General features: G+C 39.9%; 1 pseudogene across 1 annotated transcript in view; it reads right to left on the bottom strand.

The window, feature by feature from the left end:
- The window catches only part of LOC110288980, a 1,789-nt pseudogene extending 1,000 nt beyond the window's left edge, over nt 1–789 (bottom strand). The window contains exon 1 of the transcript XR_002377317.2: nt 379–789. The product of XR_002377317.2 is annotated as a formylglycine-generating enzyme-like (transcript). The remainder of the gene's footprint in view (nt 1–378) is intronic.
- Between the last annotated feature and the right edge of the window lie 5,862 nt (nt 790–6,651).

The raw sequence follows: 6,651 nt of genomic DNA, 5'->3' as shown, positions 1-6,651 counted from the left end.
GGTCAGAAACTTCTTTCTTCCTAGGTGATGGTAGATTCCTGTGAAGGGCAGTGACCTAACTTTTACTCAAAGAGATACTGAATTCCATGCCCAAGGTCTTGCTAAGGATGAAATAGGACTGTTGGAACACTGGCGGACAGCTTTAGCTATGTCAGAATTCAATCTTAAAAGGCACTTATGATAGGAAAATATTGAAGGAGGGCACGTGGATCCATATACTAGATTAATGCAAGAATGGAACTCGGGAGTGAAAAATTACTGTATGAGTAGGGAACACTAGACTCCAGGAGGAGAGCTTCCTTNAAACTCTTTTGCCTCATGAGTGACTTTTAAGCCTCTTGGCTTGTCCAGTTGACTCGACCAGAGAGCATAGCAGTTCAGTAGGCAACAGAGTCGTTCCAGGAAACATGGAGAACCAGATGATTTGACCTGTGCAGAATACTGGAGTCTGGACCCTCTGGGTGTCTCCAATTAGCTCTCTTGACAGGCAACCACCATGGAGCAGCTGCAACTGCCTGGTGGATATGCGTTTTTACTTGTTCGCTCAACATGTCTTCAAAAACGAAAGAGTCTCCAAACTTCTCAGCCTCTGTCAAATAGCCAGTGGAGTTCACAAAATTCTCAGAATTCGCATTGCTGACTTCATGGGCATCAATGTAAAAGCCATCAACAGTGACTCTCCTGGCAGGGACTTCTCCATCCTGCCTGATCTGAGGATCATCAGTGCCCATTGTAAATACTCCAGCAGGGATGGGGACCATCTTGGTGAGCTCGAGCTGCCAAGGGCACAAGGTCAGGCCCAGGGCATTCGCCTCCCAGGAGTAGCACTGCACAGCCACTGAGCTGCCTGCCAGCCCTTGGGGTGTTCCACAGCCGAACTAACCTGGGAGGGACACTGTACCTTCCTGAGCCTCAGCCTCCTTGCTCCCACCACCTAGCACACCAACACCAGCAGCAAGAAAGCGACCTTATCAACTCCTATAAGAAAAAACATTTAATTGTGTATGGCTTACAGGTTCAAAGGTTTAGTCTGTTGTTGTCATGACAGGAAGCATGGTGGCACACAATCAGACGTGATGCTGGAGAAGTAGATCTACATCCAGATCTAAAGGCAACAAGAAAAGAGAGGCACTGGGTCTGGCTTGAGCCTCTGAAATGTCAAATCCCACCACCAGTAACACTTTTTCCAACTAGGCATCAAGTAGTACAAGGCCACACCTAATTCTTCTCAAGTAGTGCCACTTCCTTATGGCTAAGCATTCAAATAAATGAATCTGTGGGGTATCGTTTTTTACTCAAACTATCATGGAACCCTTTACAGAATAAGACTGAGTCTCAGACAAGGAAGGGTCAATGATGCACAGAATCATACTTTGACTGAGACAGCATATCTCTAATTCTGTATTTAAGCATTCATCTCAATTCAGGACCCCAAGAACAGACTTCAGGAAGTCACTTATTCTCTTCCTAATGGCTATATTGATTAAATCTCCCTTTTCTGCCTTGCACTTAAAAAATGTTTTAGAGATAAATTTCAGTCATGCATACTATCAATGGTGTTAATTGTATAAAATGTACTTTTAAATATTAAGTTGTGGTAAAGGCAATTGGTTACTATACTTTAGTACAATTACACTGAGCTGCCTGCCAGCCCTTGGGGTGTTCCACAGCCGAACTAACCTGGGAGGGACACTGTACCTTGTCATGGCCCAGGGCATTCGCCTCCCAGGAGTAGCACTGCACAGCTATTCTGTAAAGGGTTCCATGATAGTTTGAGTAAAAAACGATACATTTCAGAGGCTCAAGCCAGACCCAGTGCCTCTCTTTTCTTGTTGCCTTTAGATCTGGATGTAGATTGTACTAAAGTGTAAGATCCAAATATCTGCTTTATGTTCTAGTGACTAAGTTCCTCTGAAACATACTTTTTTATAGATATTTTCTTTATTTACATTTCAAATGATATCCCTTTTCCTACTTTCCTCTCTGAATGTCCCCTATACTGTCCCCCTGCCCTGGTCCCCAACCCACCCACTCATATTTCCTGGCCCTGGCCTTCCCCTCTACTGGAGCATATAATCTTCACAAGAACAAGGGCCTCTCCTCCCATTGATGGCCAATAGGCCATCCTCTGCTACATATGCAGCTAGAGACAGGAGCTTTGGGGTACTGGTTAGTTCATATTATTGTTCCACCTATAGGGCTGCAAACCCCTTCAGCTCCTTAAATACTTTTTCTAAATCCTTCATTGGGTGCCCTGTGTTCCATCCAATAGATGACTGTGAGCATCCACTTCTCTATTTTTCAGGCACTGGCATAGCCTCACAAGAGACATCTATGTCATGGTCCTGTGAGGAAAATCTTGCTGGCATTTGCAATAGTGTCTGCGTTTGGTGGTTGATTATGGTATGGACCCCCAGGTGGGGCAGTCTCTGGATGATCTTTCCTTCTGTCTCATCACTAAACTTTGTCTCTGTAACTCCTTCCATGGGTTTTTTGTTCCTCATTCTAGGAAGGATGAAGTGTCCATGCTTTGGTCTTCCTTCTTCTTGAGTTTCATGTGTTTCGCAAATTGTATCTTTGATAATCTAAGTTTATGGGCTAATATCCACTTATCAGTGAGTTCATATCATGTGTGTTCTTTTGTGATTGGGTTACCGCACTCAGGATGATATCCTTGAGATCCATTTGCCTAAGAACTTCATAAATTCATTGTTTTTAATAGCTGAGTAGTACTCCATTGTGTAAATGTACCACATTTTCTGCATTGATTCCTCTGTTGAGGGACATCTGGGTTCTTTCCAGTTTCTGGCTATTATAAATAAGGCTGCTATGATCATAGTAGAGCATGTGTCCTAATTACATGTTGGAGCATCCTCTGCGTATATGCCCAGGAGAGATATTGCTAGATCTTCTGGTAGCACTCTGTCCAATTCCCTGAGGAACCGCCAAACTGATTTCCAGAGTGGTTGTACCAGCTTGCCATCCCACCAACAATGGAGGAGTGTTCCTCTTTCTCCAAATCCTGACCAGCCTCTGCTGTTACCTGAATTTTTGAGCTTAGGCATTCTGACTGCTGTGAGGTGGAATCTCAGGTTTGTTTTGATTTGCATTTCCATGATGATTAAAGATGTTGAATACTTTTTCAGGTGCTTCTCAGCCATTTGATATTCCTCAGTTGAGAATTGTTTAGCTCTGTACCTCTTTTTTAATAGGGTTATTTGGTTTTCTGGAGTCCACCTTCTTGAGTTCTTTGTATATATTTGATATTCATCCCCTATCTGATTTAGGATTGGTAAAGACCCTTTCCCAATCTGTTGGTGGCCTTTTTGTCTTATTGACGGTGTCTTTTGCCTTACAGAAACTTTGCAATTTTATGAAGTCCCATTTCTGGATTCTTGATCTTACAGCGAAAGCCATTGCTGTTCTGTTCCAAAATTTTTCCCTTGTGCCCATATCTTCAAGGATTTCCCCCACTTTCTTGAAACATACTTTTGAGTACTTTGTAAATTAGTGGTGTGAGGAGAAGATGCTAACTGCTATTCAAAGAAAATGCCCTTGGTACTGATTAGTTTGAGCTACTACTATAAAGAGTGAGTGATTGTAATGATTAGCACTGAAAAAAAAATACCACAAGGTGGCAGTAACATGCAAAAAAGCTTGGTTTGAGATGGCAGGCTAGGAGCTGGAGAGATGGCTCTTCTAGACGTCCAGAGTTCGATTCCCAGCAACTACTTGGTGGCTCACTACTATCTGTATGGGATCAGATACTGTTTTCTTATATGTCTAAGGACATATAAAAAACTCATATACATGAAATGAATAAATCTATTTTTTTAAAAAAACAAAGAAAGAAAAAGATGGCTGGCTGGCTTGGTTTTGTTCTTCTTGTGCTGTTGTTTCTTATTTTTTTTTTCTTCCTACTTTTTGGCATATTTTCCTGTAGCCCAGGTTTTCCTGGAACTCGCTATGTTGTTGACATGTTTGCATGTAAAAAGAAATGCCTTCCTTGTTTAGAGGTGATGGTTTGACAAAGCTTGTTGACAGGCCATACAGGAAGAGTAGAGTCTGGGTTTGAGAGCTCCAAAGAGCAGCAACAACAGAGGGTTTGTAAAGTCCCAAGGCTTATCTATAACTAGCAGATTTTTGGTGTTGTTTTATGGAAATGCAAAGCAATCAGACTTTACATTGGCAAAATTTTGCTTACTTGGGGATATATATCTTAAAACTATGGGATTTATAAAAATTTGACTGTGTCATTGATAAACTTTAGTTGATAAGCTTCTGTCTGCTGTGGAGAAAGTAGCAACCTCAAATCCAAACTGCAATTGTCAACTTTTGTTCATTTTTACATCTATTAAAATATACTGTAAATGAAGGATGTTATACATAAAAGGGGAAATAATTTGATTTCATTTATTCCATGAAGTTTTCCTTCAGAGTCATGATAGATGAAAATATCTGCCAGTTAGTTTTGTTTACTATTGTGACATTCAGAGTTAAAATTTAAAACACGTAAAATTTATATAGTCTGCATTTCTGCCACATTACATGCTAAGCTATATAATATAAATCATAGTTGCTCAACATATTATTTATTTGATTGTCCTCTTTCAAATTTAAAGAGACAATAAAATGATATACAAGGAACATTTTATATTTTGAAGAACATGTCTGCATTTTTGGTATTTGTTTGCAAAATTAATAGCTTTTCTGACTGAGTCCTAAAAATCTTTCAACCCAAGCTACAAGTTGTACAAAAAAAAACTCAGCTTAGACTTTAGTTTTAGTTTTATCTCAGTCACCAGATTTCATGAGCACTTCTCTGCCGGGAAAGATCCACTGGAGCCTTTTATATTGTCTCCAGTGACTAGAATTTAGCCAAGATCATCCTGAAGTGTATTCACGTCTCTCATTTTAGTGATTGGTAAAAAGATGGCTGGAGTTCTGTTCCTATCTCTCTGCAAGGAGACTCCAAGCTCCTAACCCAACTGTGTCTAATACATTTTCCCCCTCCCAAAGCTTCATAAAAACAAGAATTCCATTTTAGCCCAGGAAACAGGATACTCAAATGCTTATTAGAAAAAGTTCTGTCCCAAGGAGATTTTTTTATCCATNCAAAGTCCCTAAAATGAATTTGTAGAATTAGAAATCATCTTTAATTAAACATGGTATAGATAAAGCCATCATGCAGCAATTCATTAACCTGATTTTATCATAGCTTCAAGAATAAGAGATGGAATAAAAAAATGGACACAATACAACATCTAGATTAACAAAATGTGACATCTGTGTATTGGCTCCTAGGTTGCTAATTTTTCCACAGCAGAGTGATGCTCATTACCCATTAGTCTGTCAGTAAGAAAGCCAAATATTTACATATCCTATTGTTTTAGATATATCCTCAAGTAAACAAACATTTTTACATTTAGAGTCTTTGTGCTTTGATACTCCATAAAATACCACCCAAAATCTGCTAGCTGTAGATAAGCTTCTGGACTGTACAAACCCTCTGTGCTGTTGGTGCTCTTTACAGCTCTCAAACCCAGACTCCACACTGGGTGGCTGGGCTGCCATCACTCACATATCCATCCTCTTCAACTGTATCCTTCCAGAGATTTCCTCTTCTGAGTGATGACGATAACCCAATCTCTAAGTAAGTCATATTGTAAGTCCACAAGCAAACTGATATTCTGAACATTCTGCTATAAGTGCTATGATGGAAATTTATCACAAGCAGTCCAACCACATTACAAATCTCTGTGTTTTTATCTCTTCAAATCTCAGGGACCTCTCCTTTGACCTGATTCAAGAGATGTCCTCCTTTATGAAAACTGTGACCCTAGAAAAATGATTGTGACTTGGACACAATTTCATACTTTCAAGTCCACATGGTGAGAATCAGTGTCTACAGTGAAAAGGAAATTAGAAGGCATTATTGTGTAAGAGTAGCAATCTAATGCTGAAGAGTGAGACAGGCTGTGTTATATAGGAGCTGGGATAAAGACTGTTAGAGTCAAGGATGGCATGGTTATTAAGTTCTCATGACTAATTTCCCATCCCACCATATACTGTTTGGATTGGGTTGCTTCCACCACACTCAGAGACATTGAGAGGTGTTACTGAGGTATGGTTTTTCCCACAACTGTGAGTATATTAACAGATATGAGGGGACATTCACCCAAGTGGGCTACAAGTTTGTAAAGCAAGGTCAGCTTGCAGGAGGCTACAACAGTCATAGCCTCCCAGGTCCTCATGCCAAGGTTAATCAGTATGGACATGAGGCAACAAAGATCACTGTTTAGCTGGAGTAGGTGGATAACTCAGGCAGGACCCAGCTTTCACTCTACCCAATTTAGCTCATTTATTTACTAGAACTGAAGAAGAACATAACAGACATCTCTCTCTCGGTACTCACAGAACTCTCATATCAAAAGGCTGGAAAAATCTCATTCACAGTTTTACTCATGGGTCTTGATTAATTCTTAGTCTAGCTAAAAGTTTTATTCATTGATTTGTGAAAGAAACTTCATTTGTCTTCTTGTTCCATGTTTCTCCAGTGTTAATTTATCTCACTCTTCTCTACCATTACTTTTCTCTCTTCTGCTAAATAGAACTTACTCTTTTCTAATTTCAGAGGTATGTAATGTCATA

This window comes from Mus caroli, unplaced genomic scaffold (genome assembly GCF_900094665.2).
Source record: "Mus caroli unplaced genomic scaffold, CAROLI_EIJ_v1.1 scaffold_9447_1, whole genome shotgun sequence".
Lineage (NCBI taxonomy): Eukaryota > Metazoa > Chordata > Mammalia > Rodentia > Muridae > Mus > Mus caroli.
This window is presented reverse-complemented; position numbering and strand designations above follow the sequence as displayed.